This window comes from Acanthochromis polyacanthus, chromosome 2 (assembly GCF_021347895.1).
Source record: "Acanthochromis polyacanthus isolate Apoly-LR-REF ecotype Palm Island chromosome 2, KAUST_Apoly_ChrSc, whole genome shotgun sequence".
Classification (NCBI taxonomy): Eukaryota; Metazoa; Chordata; class Actinopteri; family Pomacentridae; genus Acanthochromis; species Acanthochromis polyacanthus.
The window spans coordinates 39333538-39347117 of NC_067114.1; the positions used below are offsets into that span (position 1 = coordinate 39333538).

General features: G+C 40.7%; 1 protein-coding gene and 4 non-coding genes across 5 annotated transcripts in view; 3 read left to right on the plus strand and 2 right to left on the minus strand.

The window, feature by feature from the left end:
• LOC110958865 (nuclear receptor ROR-alpha A-like) overlaps positions 1-13580 on the minus strand; it is a 180835-nt gene that overhangs the window by 66757 nt on the left and 100498 nt on the right. The gene's annotated exons all lie outside the window — the stretch shown is intronic.
• Positions 2566-2647, minus strand: trnas-gcu (transfer RNA serine (anticodon GCU)). Its single transcript has one exon. It is a non-coding gene; the product is annotated as a tRNA-Ser (tRNA).
• trnav-uac (transfer RNA valine (anticodon UAC)) lies at positions 8413-8485 on the plus strand. Its single transcript has one exon. It is a non-coding gene; the product is annotated as a tRNA-Val (tRNA).
• On the plus strand, positions 12188-12260 carry trnav-uac (transfer RNA valine (anticodon UAC)). The gene has a single exon. It is a non-coding gene; the product is annotated as a tRNA-Val (tRNA).
• Positions 13417-13489, plus strand: trnav-uac (transfer RNA valine (anticodon UAC)). Its single transcript has one exon. It is a non-coding gene; the product is annotated as a tRNA-Val (tRNA).

Here is a 13580-nt window from a genome sequence, read left to right on the forward strand (position 1 = left end):
CCAAAGAGCCCAGAGCAACCTCCAAAGAAATTAAAGGTGAACTCCAAGGCCAAGGTACATCAGTGTCAGATCGCACCATTCGTCGTCGTTTGAGCCAAAGTGAACTTCATGGGAGACGACCAAGGAGGACACCACTGCTGAAAAAAACTCATAAAAAAGCCAGACTGGAATTTGCAAAAATGCATGTTGACAAGCCACAAAGCTTCTGGGAGAATGTCCTTTGGACAGATGAGACCAAACTGGAGCTTTTTGGTAAGGCACATCAACTCTATGTTCATAGACTCAAAAACCAAGCATACGAAGAAAAGAACACTGTCCCTACGGTGAAACATGGAGGAGGCTCAGTAATGTTTTGGGGCTGCTTTGCTGCATCTGGCACAGGGTGTCTTGAAAGTGTGCAAGGTACGATGAAATCTGAAGACTATCAAGGCATTCTGGAGAGAAATGTGCTGCCTAGTGTCAGAAAGCTTGGTCTCAGTCGCAGGTCATGGGTCTTCCAACAGGACAACGATCCAAAACACACAGCCAAAAACACCCAAGAATGGCTGAGAGAAAAGCGTTGGACTATTCTAAAGTGGCCTTCTATGAGCCCAGATCTGAATCCCATTGAACATATGTGGAAGGAGCTGAAACATGCCATTTGGAGAAGACACCCATCAAACCTGAGACAACTGGAGCTGTTTGCTCATGAGGAGTGGGTCAAAATACCTGTTGACAGCTGCAGAACGCTCATTGACAAATACAGAAATCGTTTAATTGCAGTGATTGCCTCAAAAGGTTGTGCAACAAAATATTAAGTTATGGGTACCATCATTTTTGTCCAGCCCTATTTCATTAGTTTGTTTTTTTAAATAATTATGTTAATCAACAATTCAAAAGTGATGGTTGATTTTGATTATTTAATTTTCAATAAATTTTTATTTATTGTTACTTTTGTGAGTTTCAAGTGATTTCAGTGAGAATTGTGGGTTTTTCCTTCTTTAACTGAGGGGTACCAACAATTTTGTCCACGTGTGTATAATGTTCACCATTGTATAGTGCTGTTCAAATGCTAAGTGACAATATATGTTCACTCAAAGAATCTCTCAATGCATTGTGAAAAGCAGTGAACAACCGATGGTCACTAACGATACGTACCATCATGCATTGCGTCGAAAAAAGAATAGCAGATAAACAAGAGAGCACACTGAAGATTGGTGGCATTTCCACAGATTTCTCACGACAATTTTTTTTGTATTTTCTACAGAATGCATGCTAAGTTTTAGAGATTCAAGCAGTGTCCAAAGCGTTGCTTTTGCCGAGAAGCTCCTACATAGTTTATTATATGGTAGTTCTGAGATAGGGAGGAGGGAAGGAGTGGATAATTTTGGACAAAGCACCAACAGACGCTGCCAGAACTGCTGCTAAACTGGTGCACAACACAATCCAACTTCCTGGTCGTGTTGGACATGTGCCCTTCCATTTTGGTTACTCTTAAACAGAAACTGTATGGATAAGTGGCACAAATGTATGAATACTTGTGTAACTGGACCAGGAGATTCATTATTATATAGTTAAGATGTGTTATTCAAATAATTTGATTAAACAAAATAATGATGTGGGCTGCACAGTTGTGTAGTGGTTAGCACTTTTGCCTGCAGCAAGAAAATCCCCAGTTCAAATCCCAGCCTGAGCCTGGGATCTTTCTGCATGGAGTTTGCATGTTCTCCCTGTGCATGCGTAGGTTTTCTCATGTCATGTGACAATGTTGTGTCCTGCGAGTGACCGCCCACCATCTGTGTGATTTTCAGGTGCATTTACGGGTGGGAGGATCGCATCGAGTGGACACGTGGCTTTACTGTGTGGCATTGAGTCCCAATCTGTAATGACAACGTAGAAGGAAATACAGGTCTCTAACATCAAACTGATCATACTTGTTTCAGACCAGTGTATTTCCTGGTTTCCCATGATCATGTAATTCCAGTATAGTCCTTATTGTGGTGGTAGTCTTTGGGTGATCCACTGATTGATACTTTGGTAGGAGGGACTTGAATCCTGCTGGTAGGGTCTTAGCCATAATAGAAGTTGGTCTAAACATGTTGGAATCCGAACCCACGCGTGCAGAGCACAATGGATTAGCAATCCATCGCCTTAACCACTCGGCCACCTCGTCTGTTGTAACTGTTACCTTCTTGAGTGTAAATGTTTCACCAAAACAATTTCCTGTCACTATATTTAGGACACACCAAAGCTGCATCTTTTGCTTAGCTCCACCAAATACGACTGTGATGGTTTAAAGAATCACAAACAAGCTGGAGAGTTTTCTCTCTGAAACACAATGGTAATGAGTAATAAAATTTACACTGCACCTTAAACTAAGTTTTTTTCTTAATCAAGCAGTTTTAGAGTTGTTGCTCTTTGGGTGATGTGCTGAGTGACACTTTGTCCTTTGGTAAGAAAGACTTGAATTCTGCTGACCTTCGAATCACTGCTGCCAAAAACCTGACAAGTTCCGGAGCTTGTCACTGGATGAAATTTTACAGGAGCTAAATTAAAGCCACCACAACTGCTAGAAAGCTTACACACCGACGAGGATGGGATTTGAACCCACGCGTGCAGAGCACAATGGATTAGCAGTCCATCGCCTTAACCACTCGGCCACCTCGTCTGTTGTAACTGTTATTTTTTTGTTTGCAAATGCTCTACAATTCCTTGTAGCTATATTTAGGGTAAACACACTGGATCGCAGACTGTACAGTGACGTAGTGGTTAGCGCTTTCGCCTTGCAGCAAGAAGATCCCTGGTTCAAATCCCGGGGTGGGCCTGGGATCTTTCTGCATGGAGTTTGCATGTTCTCCCTGTGCATGTGTGGGTTTTCTCCGGGTATTCCGGCTTCCTCCCACAGTCCAAAAATATGCTGAGGTTAATTGATCACTCTAAATTGCTCATAGGTGTGAATGTGAGTGTGATTGTTTGTCTGTATATGTAGCCCTGCGACAGAGTGGCGACCTGTCCAGGGTGTCCCTGGTGTCCCTTCGCCCGAGTCGGCCGGGATAGGCTCCAGCACCCCCTGCGCCCCTAGTGAGGATAAAGCGGTGTATAGAGAATGGATGGAAAATAATGACATTGACAGGCGACTAAAATAGAGAGCACTGTCACAACGATAAAAATATAAATTACTCTGGTTTTAAATGTTGTTGGAAACCTTTGTAATAATGTAAGTGCACAAGTCAAGAAATGATGTCATTCTTGTCAGTTTTAGACATTTTAATCCAGAAATGTCACATTTCATTGCTTTCAATCAAAATGAAAGGACCGTCTAGACAGTCTGGCCCCCATGGCCAGTATTCTTTTAGGAAACAAAACCTAATGCCTGTAACCTCATAGATGTATTGTTTGCTAAGTTAGATATTTTTGAAAATTAATTATTTACAGTATTTTTGCCTGTTTATTTTGTCTTTGCTTTGTGCTTAACCGAGCGTCCTGCATTCCTCCAGGGAGCATGGTGGGCGGTAAAAATATTAAATCGTTTGAAAAAGAAAAAACAATAAAATAAAACATTTGAATAAGTCTAATCAAACACTGAGTATGCACTCAGTACTGGGGCGTTTCTGTCGTCCTGCTCTCCTCCATAATTCATCGGCAGAGCTGAGCAGAAAGCAGCGACATGAGGAAACACATGAGGGACGTAGCGGCTGCTTCCAGCTGGATGCCCCGCTGGAGGGAGGAGGCTTTAAGAAGAAAAGCAGGCGACAGAGTGAGTGGATCCCTCAGGGCTCTGACGGATGGAGCACAAAACCAGCAGAGGCTCAAGGAGGCTGAATAAAGAGAGTCGAGAAACAGCTCTGACAACCAGCTACTAATGCAGCAAGAAGAGCTTTACTATGAATACCACATCTGTGTCTTTACCTTTGATTCCTTTCCCACCAGTGTCTCCTCTCCTGTAGCTGTGTCTTGTGGCATTTTCCAGATCCCAAACTCAAACCAAAATGAACCAAAAAAGCAGTTCATCATGTTGCTTAGTATACACATAGATTTCAGTTCAGCTCCTTATTGTATTAGTGAGTGGATATATCGAATGGGCAGAGGTCTCAGTGCTTTGGGGGTCAAAGAGCCTCTTACAAGTTTAATGGGACTTTTGGGTTATCTTTTTTATTGGACATTTCATCAAAGGGCTAGAAAGGAGGTGCAAAAATAATCACAGAGAGAGGCAAAAGAGAAACACTATAAAGAAATGTAAAATCATGACAAGGAAGCTCAAAAAGACCACACGAAGACAAAAAACAACAAAAAGAGACACACATGACCACAGGGAGATTCAAAATACCCACAAAGACACTCAAAACTCCTGTGAAGACACACAAACAACCACAGACATAAATAGACTATAAACAGATTTAAAACAACCACAGATTAAAAACTACCATTAATGCGCTCAAAAAGACCTCAAACACAAAAATAAGGAACACAGAGACACACAAAGCAACCACAAAGGCAAATAAATGGACCACAAACATATTTAAAACAACCAAAAAGAGAATCCAAACTACGATGAATGTGCTCAAAATGACCACAAAAACAAAAAACGAACAGCAATGAGACACAAAACAACCACAGAGAGACAAAACAACCACAAAGAGACATAAATGGGCTACAAACAGATATAAAACAACCATAGAGAGAATCCAAACTGGCATTAAGCTGCTCAAAAAGACCCCAACCACAAAAAAAGAATCACAAAGAGACACAAAACAACCACAAAGAGACATAAATGGACCAGAAACTGCCATGATGGTGCCCAAAAAGACCATAAAGACAAAAAAAGAATCACAAAGAGACACAAAACTACCACAAAAAGACAAAAAACTATCACAAAAAGACAAAAACTACTGCCTAGACACTGGAAACAACCACAAGGAGATTCAATATAATCACCCAGATGCTCAAACCAATCGCAAAAGGACATCAACAACTACACAGAGACTTAAAAAAGGCCAGAGAGAGATTTAAAACAACCATGAAGATGCTCACAAGCCATGAAGTCACACATAATAGTCATACAAATAACCACAAGTCAGAACAACCACAAAGAGATTCAATATAATCACCCAAATGATTTACCAGGAACCATGAAGATACTGAAAAAGACACACAAAAGAACCACAAAGAGACATGAAACAATCACCACTTCAAGAGATTAAAAAGACCTAAAACTGACTGAAAGATTCACAGAGACAAGAAACAATGTCAATGAAGCTCCTCCAAAGAACCACAAAAACACGCAAAACAACCACAAAGACACTTAAAAAGAGCACAATGTGACAAGAAGCAAACATAAGGAGACTCAAAACTACCATCAATGCATTCAAAAATATCTCAAACATAAAATAGAACCACAAAGAGACAACCACAAAGCAATTTCAAACGCCATGAAGGTGCTCAAAAAGACCACAAAGACAAAGAAAAAGAACCGCAAACAGAAAAAACAACAACCAAGACATTAGAAACAACCACGTAGAGATTCAATATAATCACCCAGACACTCAAACCAATCGCAGAGACACAAATGATCACAATGAGACTCAAACTATACATAAGACCACTGAATGATTTACCATGAACCATGAAGACACTCAAAAATACCATAAACACACAAAACAACCACAAAGAGACAGGAAACAATCACCACGACACTCAATGAGACTCAGAAAGACCAAAAACTGATGAAAAATGGCTGTGAAGATGCTCAGACGATCCACAAAGAGACAAGAGACAACTACAAAGGGACACATAACAATCACATGCAAAATAGCAACAAAGAAATTCAAGGAGGCCAAAATAGATTTAAAATACCAATGAAGATCCTCAAAAGAAGCACAAAAACACACAAAAGAAGCACAAAGACACTTAAAAAGACTACTAAGTGGCAAGAAACAACCATAAGGAGACTCAAAATGCTCGGTTGGTTTTCAGACGTGTTGGGAGCTTTTAAAAACCTAAAGTTCACTGGTAAACTGAAGCTCAGACTGTGTAAGGTTTCATTTTGCTGGTTGACAGTTTATATTTCCAAAAACACATCTGACAGGATCTAAACTAAAGTTCAGGCCTCCAGGCTGCAGCAGGTACAACCTGTGCTGTCAAACACTGCAGTCAGAGCTGCTTCACTGTGTCTGAAATCTGCTTTAAAGCTGTGGAAGATGTAAAACACGGCAGGCTGACACTCCAAAGATGAAGACAAGCAGCCTCCGTCTCCCTCAGCAGAGTTTGCAGCTCCTGCATCTTATAATTGTTCAGAGCGAGCGGCTCCTCGTACCAATTATAGCGCATTAGCAGCCGCCGCCAAAGTCATTTCACCACTGCTCATCAGGGAGCTCACAACAAAAAGAAAGAAAGGAAAAAAAAAGAGAAACCGCCTTCCTCTCGCTGCCTCAGTCGCCCGCAGCATCAAATGAACTGCAGATTTAAGATGGTGGTGATAAAATGAGATTTAAGGATTAGACGGAGAGATGTGAGTGAACTCTCAGTGACTTGTTTAAAAATGACAAGAGGAAGTGAGTAAGAGTGCTGCAGAGTCTTCCTCTGAAATGAAGCACAGGAGAGACGGTTAAAATAAAAACTCCTGCATGTCGAATGAAGGCAAAAACAACCTTATGATAAAATAATGACTTATATTCAGAATATTCTACATGCTTCTAGATGTTTTATCAGCGTCTCACCTGCTGTCACTGAGTAGTAAAGCAGCAAATGTGTCACTAAAGACAGAAAGACAAGTTTTAATACAATTCATTTTGAGTGTGTGTCTCCTACATGATGTGAAAAATCATCACCAACATGGTAAAACACAGCAGCTCTGAACTCTGCTGTCATGTCCACTTGTTTCTTCGGTTTAAAGGAGAAGTCCATGAATCTCATCCAACACACTTTCCATCAGATTCAATAAGTATCTCCTTCTTTAGAGGAGTCATAGCTGTATTAGTGGCCTCACTCCCTCGACTCTTTTTTTATTCAGTTTCTGATTACAGCTTGTTTTGGAGAAATTTGTATATGCACTATATTTATTCCATTTCTTTGTAATGGATTTAACTGTATTGCAAGTTATATTCAGTAATTATCCACACCTGATGTACGTCAGCGGGGTTACTGCATTCGCTTCGGTATCTGGCTGGGTAAGTATGTATGTGGGTGTGTGTGTGTGTGGGTGGGTATGTCCGGTCAGATATCTCTGCAAGTGCTGAAGTCAGGATAATCAAACTTGGCACTGAAGATCAGTCTAAGGTCCCCTGCTCAGTTGTGGAGTTAGAGGTCAGCAGATCAAGTAGGAAGGGATATACGTACAATGATCAAAATTGATACATAGTATCATGCATGGGCGTGGTTCTGCCCTCTACTGGAGGCTCGTCTAGTTTTCTTCTATCAACCCCTGATTATGCGTTCCAGTAACTTGTTCACAAAGCTACTTGGAGTGTCTTCTAGTCTTCATGGTGTAGTTCTATCCAGGACTGGACCTTCCAGATACACGTCTTTATACTATGATCACCGAGGCTACAATTCTAGAGTTCATTTGGCAGACACTTTTACCCAAAATGATGTAGATACAACACAAGCAACGATCTAGTCAGGAGAAAACAACCTGGGTAAGAGCCATAAAACAAGCACAGTTTTATGGGTACTCCAATGAAAATGGAGGGAAGAAAGATGCTAACTATCTGAATACGATAGCTAGCTAAACATCATGCAGTATCGGTGTAGACTGATTCACTAGATATAGATAAAACCCCACCATTGGCTGCACATTTGTTGCGGTATTCCCCTCCAATTCTATTGTCTAAATGTCACTATCTGTAAAAGTCCCCGCTGCTACAGAAAACAACAACAACTACCTCTGAGGACAGGTCACACACTATGGAAGCCAACCACCAACATCACAAGGCAAGCCCTCAGATGGAACCCCCAAGGAAAAAGGAAGAGAAGCAGGCCACGAAAGACCTGGCGACGCGACCTTGATGCCGACGCCATAAAGACGGGCTACACCTGGGGACAGCTGGAGAGACTGGCCCAGGACAGAGACGGCTGGAGAGACCTTGTCGGTGGCCTATGTACCAGGAGGGGCGACAGGGATAGATAGATAGAGAGACCAAAACATTTTCCTTGTCACTGCTTTAAGGGCATAATGTTGCTGCATCTTCTGCTTGCTCTTCCCAATACGACTGTGATTGGTCTAAAGAAATACAATCAGTCTTACAGCAGAAAGATAATGAGATGCAGCCAGACCATTCAGTGCTGGAAAGCTTACCAATGCTACACTGTGAAAATAAACAAATGCCTCTAAAACAGTGGGAATCTGGCAGTAAGGGTGCCAGAAAAAATATGTGAAAAATTAGTCACATACTATAATTTTTTAGTGAAAAAAAAGGAATGCTGAGATTGCATCAGGGTTCCATAGTGTAGTGGTCATCACGTCTGTTTTACACGCAGAAGGTCCTGGGTTCAATCCCCAGTGGAACCAAGATTTAGTGTGAGCAACATCAGTAAAGTCAGAGTACAAGCAAAGTTCTGTCTAAAGACTGCGGCCTGCTCCATATATGCAGTCTTGCTGGTGCTTCACAGTTATTTAAAGGTAGTGCTTCCTTTTGCTGTGTTTTAGTTAATGCTACATTTGATTTTTTTTTCCCCTCTGCTTCAATTTGATGCTACCAGGCACTGAATTGCTGCAGGTGGGGGAGGTACTCTGTCAGCCACATGTCTATCTGCTTCTAAATGCTTCACTTCAAAGGACTGATGCTCTAGTAAAAGTTCTTTTCTCGACCGTGCTTTGGCCCACACTTTACAATAAATGCAACACATAAGTTGTCTGTTTTATCATATCTAGTGTTTCCCCACAGGTTGAGAGTTTACTCATGGTTTTAGATGACGTGGTGTGACCTGTGTGCATGCAGAGGTGGGGAGTGTAACACAGGTTGTTTTCTGAAGTTTACAGATGTCCTCCAAACGCCCATCAGTAAATGCTAGCTAGTCGACTGTGCACGGAGAAGCTTGTAGTCTCCACTCAGATACTGCAGAGTAGATAAAATTCATTTGAAAAGTAAGTAAAAGTCAGTACAATTTCTGTTTCTAATGTTAGTTTTAGCTCAGTTGCATATACATACAGAAAGACCTGCTAAATACATGTTTAGGTGGACCCAACAGATTTATGGTTGCATTTAAAACCAAATAAAAGCCCTGGGTGAGTTTAGTACAAAAGTGTACAAAAGTCTCATCAGCCAAAGTCAATTATAGGCAGTTAAATGCTGAAATTGAGTTGTTATTACTCTATAGTGGCCAAGCACAGTGCTTTTAACCTTCACAACTCCTCCACTGCAGACATCAGTAGTGTTTTTGCCATCAGTTTGCATACTATATATGATGCTTCTGGAAGGACACTCTGAAGGGTATGTGACTTGCAGGTTGACAAGAAATAGTCTTTGTAGGAATCAAACAAGTAACATCTAAAATGTGGAAGTGGAAGCTGTTACTTGGTGGATATTTAGACAAATTTTAGTTTTTGTGCCAAACTACATAAACCATAACTCCACAGTTGATTCACATAAATATTCTCCTTTAACTCTCAATGAGCAAGCAAACAAGAGTATTCCCTGAGATGTTGAACTTTAAAAGTCATTAAGTTTGTTTGGTAAAACTCCCCTTTCTGATCACACTGGAACTGTACAGGAGGATATAAAAGGTTTCTACAATGCATATACACTCTGAGAACAGACAAACACACACACTTTTGCAGCTCCTGGTAGTTGTTTCCTGTCTAACCGCAGTAACGTTCGCTGCCACCTCAGACAGCGACACATGAAAGAGCTACAGCTTATCACTAGCAGCCAAACACAACTGACACTCTGCTGCTGCAACTGAAGCAACTCAAACACTGCAGGTACACACACTGATGAAGTAACAGCAGTAAACAGCATACAACTAGATACATAACCAAACAGCCAGCAGGACGTCTGTGGTCACTTAAAGTCTCAGTCATCCCACCTTCTTCACCTGTCCCGTTACCTGTCTGACCAGAACACTCTCTATAACATTATTAATGCAACCAGAAGTTGGATATTTTGTTCAAACGAGAGAAAACTAAACATTTGTTAACAATTAATCAATATCTGGTGCTGTTGTGAGTCATGTTGTTGTCAAGTGTTTACTGGCATTGATATAAAAAACAAAGCAAACAATCAGAAATCAGAGCTGAAAATAATTAACTGTATTCACAATCAATTTGTTGATTATTTTCTTGATTACATGATTAGTTGCTTGGTTTAGAAACTTTCAGAAATTGGTGAAAATTTCAAAAACATCAATGTTTCAGGCAAACGGTTTGGCACAAAAAGCTCAATCAAACTATAAGGCTCTCATTCATTATATGTGACTTTTTGTGCTTCATAGATTTGTGTTAGATGCCAAATATTATGCAAAAGTCACATCAGATTCTGCAACAGAGCGGCAACTATATGTCGATTAATTACTTTCAAATGTTAAATTAATTTAATTTAATTTATAATTATTATGTCTACTACATTCACAGATCACTGCAAACTCAAAGTGTAATTATAGCGATTATATTCAACATTTTAAGACTTTGTGTAAACTCAAGCGCATTCAGTGTCTTGAAAAGTGGGATGGCTACACTGTTTGCCGGTACCAGCACTGTCGTAGCTAACGTTAGCTCTGGTGCTAACAGCAACATGTTTTCATTGAGGTGATACCGTCGGCTTGATGTGCTGCAGTGACGAGAAAACAATTTGTTGCACAGTTTGCACACAACCACGCTTTTATCTAAGCTTCCATCAGGAAGATTTTTAAAAGAAAACTTTCTGCTCAACAAGCTCAATGTGGTCTCGTGTTCCTTCACTGTTCATCAAACTTCCTTGTGCACTGACATTACTCAGTCCTGTGTATCTTCTTCGTGACAGCTAAACAGACTTTAGGTTCATTAACGCCACCTACTGGGCTGGAGTGCTCATCAGTGTTACCAGTGTGCCAGAAATCAGGGAACTGAGAAAGGTGTGATTAAATGTGTTACTTTTTTTAATACGTTATTTTTTCTGTAATTGATTAATCGAAATGAACGCGTTAAAGTCCCAGCCCTAAAAAATATGATAAACAAAAATCATACATAAGAAGTAGCTCTTCGATATGTGGATATTAAAATTGTCCAAATTTCTAGGGATGTGGAACAATATAACAATATTGCACATATCAAAGGTATTGCACAAGTAGAAATACCGAAAGAGAAGTATTAGTACTGCACATCGTTTAATAATTTTTGAATAAGTCTCAATTCTCTGACTTCATCTTACATGAGGATATTTTCTGGTTTCTATCCTTTATGACAGGAAAACTGAATATCCAAGAGTCGTAGACAAAACAGGACCCTTGTTATCTTGGGCTTTGGGAAACACTGACAGATCTAATTTAGCATTTTCCGATATTTTATAGACCAAACAACTAATGATTAATTAGGAAAAAATATTTACAATGAAAAACCATACAGAGCATTAACACCACCACATCTGAATGCTTTAGCAGCAAAATCCGCAGCTGAAGCGGACTAAAATAAACAGTGTGTGCGTTCATGGTGATGTCAGTCAGTGCAACAGTGTGGCTCATAAATGTGTGTTAACAATGTCCGTTAAAGTCTGGTCAGACAATCAAGCTCTGACACACAACACAGCTTAGTTGATAGACAAATTGCTGGTTTGTATCTGATGACAATAAATAAGGTGTAGAGGAACATCAGACTGATACCTAAACTGCTTCTCACAGACACTCCAATCGCCTCCTATCATGCTTATTAAATATAATAAAGAGGTGGTCTGAGCCTCCAGTTGGTTTTCATACTGGGAGAGAAACATGCTGCTCAGCCTTCTGTGCCCACTCCCCAACCACATAAACACAACCACACACTCACACAGACACAGAAGCACGCACACAGACACACAACCACACATTACATGCCATCCCTTCCCGCCCTCAGGGCCCCCATATGGACCTGATGGATGAGCCGTTTGAAAGCTGCTCGAGCAGACACGAGCAGAAACCCTCCACATGGCAAACAGAGCAGGGCAGTGATAATAAAGTACAGTAGCAGTTCAGTGCAGCTCCTCTGAGTGAGGTTTGGATTTTTGCTGCAATACTGTACAGTGTGGGACACAGATCAATGGGGGGTTCCATAGTGTAGTGGTCATCACGTCTGCTTTACACGCAGAAGGTCCTGGGTTCAATCCCCAGTGGAACCACATTATGTACACACAGTATGTCCTGTTGCAAATAAATGCAGGTTGACCATTTGTCCCGTGTCCCTTCTGAGTATAGTTTCTACAAGTCTCAAGATGTGAAGCTACAGGTCTGTAAAATGCAATTCTGGACTAGGGCTGGATCCGAATATTTGGCCATTACGGTGGCACCCGAATATTCAGATCTCCCCCTGTCGGACGATGTTGTGTGATCGGTATTCATGTCTGTCATCCCTTCGTGCTCCTCCTCCGTCACTCTGGTCCAAATATTCAACTCGTTCAATCGTCCCATTCCCTCCGTCGGACGTTACCATCTGATCCGAATATTCGGATATTCGTTGTTAATCGGGGCCAAATATCCCAGAAATTGCTATTCGGGGAAGCCCAATTCTAGACATGACCAAAACTTGATTTTTTCAACAAGAAGGATTACATGGATGTACTGTGGGAACTGTAATCTGCAAACTAGAAAATCTACTTCATAATCCTCCACGTACACACAAAGTACACATGCAAGTATACATAGATACAATGATGGTGCCATCACAACGAATAACGAGAATCTCAAAAGTCTATTTTTAGGCAAAAAGCCCACAAAATACACCCCAGGTACCGAAATATATTCAGATATGTAAGAATCCTCCTACCAACAGTAAAGGTTGTGTAAAAACCATCTAGTGGACCTCAGGTTTTGTCACAATAGTCGTATTTTTAAGTAAATTTTGAAGTATCACATTAAGAAATTGAGTTTTTACACTCACTGCAGGTGGTTTTTGACCTTTTGAAGAAGGGTTAAGATCTTTTTTAGTTTTAATGTAGTCAACATCTAACTAATGTCACTGATAAGCTGTTTCTGTTTCTGTCGTTGACGTCATCTCTGGGCATCATGAAACATGAGCGATACCCAGCATGAAAGAATGATTTTAATTTTCCTGATTGAAAACAGTCCCTGAAAACTCCTCATCTCGTAGATGGACTGTGCTCTGTTTTCTTCTTCTTATTCTTCTGTGAGGATTTCTGACAGTTGGCGAACAACAACTCTGCTCCATCTATTCATGTACTCTGTTTATTACAGCCATGTGTAATGTCGTTTTATACCACAACCTTCTGACAACACTGCGCAGTCAAATTCATGTCGCTCCATTCCAAACAACACAGAGGTTCCATAGTGTAGTGGGCATCACATCTGCTTTACACGCAGAAGGTCCTGGGTTCAATCCCCAGTGGAACCATGTATCTGTCATATTGTCACAAATGCCGGCTGAAGCCATGATGTGTTGCTTGGGAGCAAAGATTCAGCACTTTTTCAGACATTAAATCACT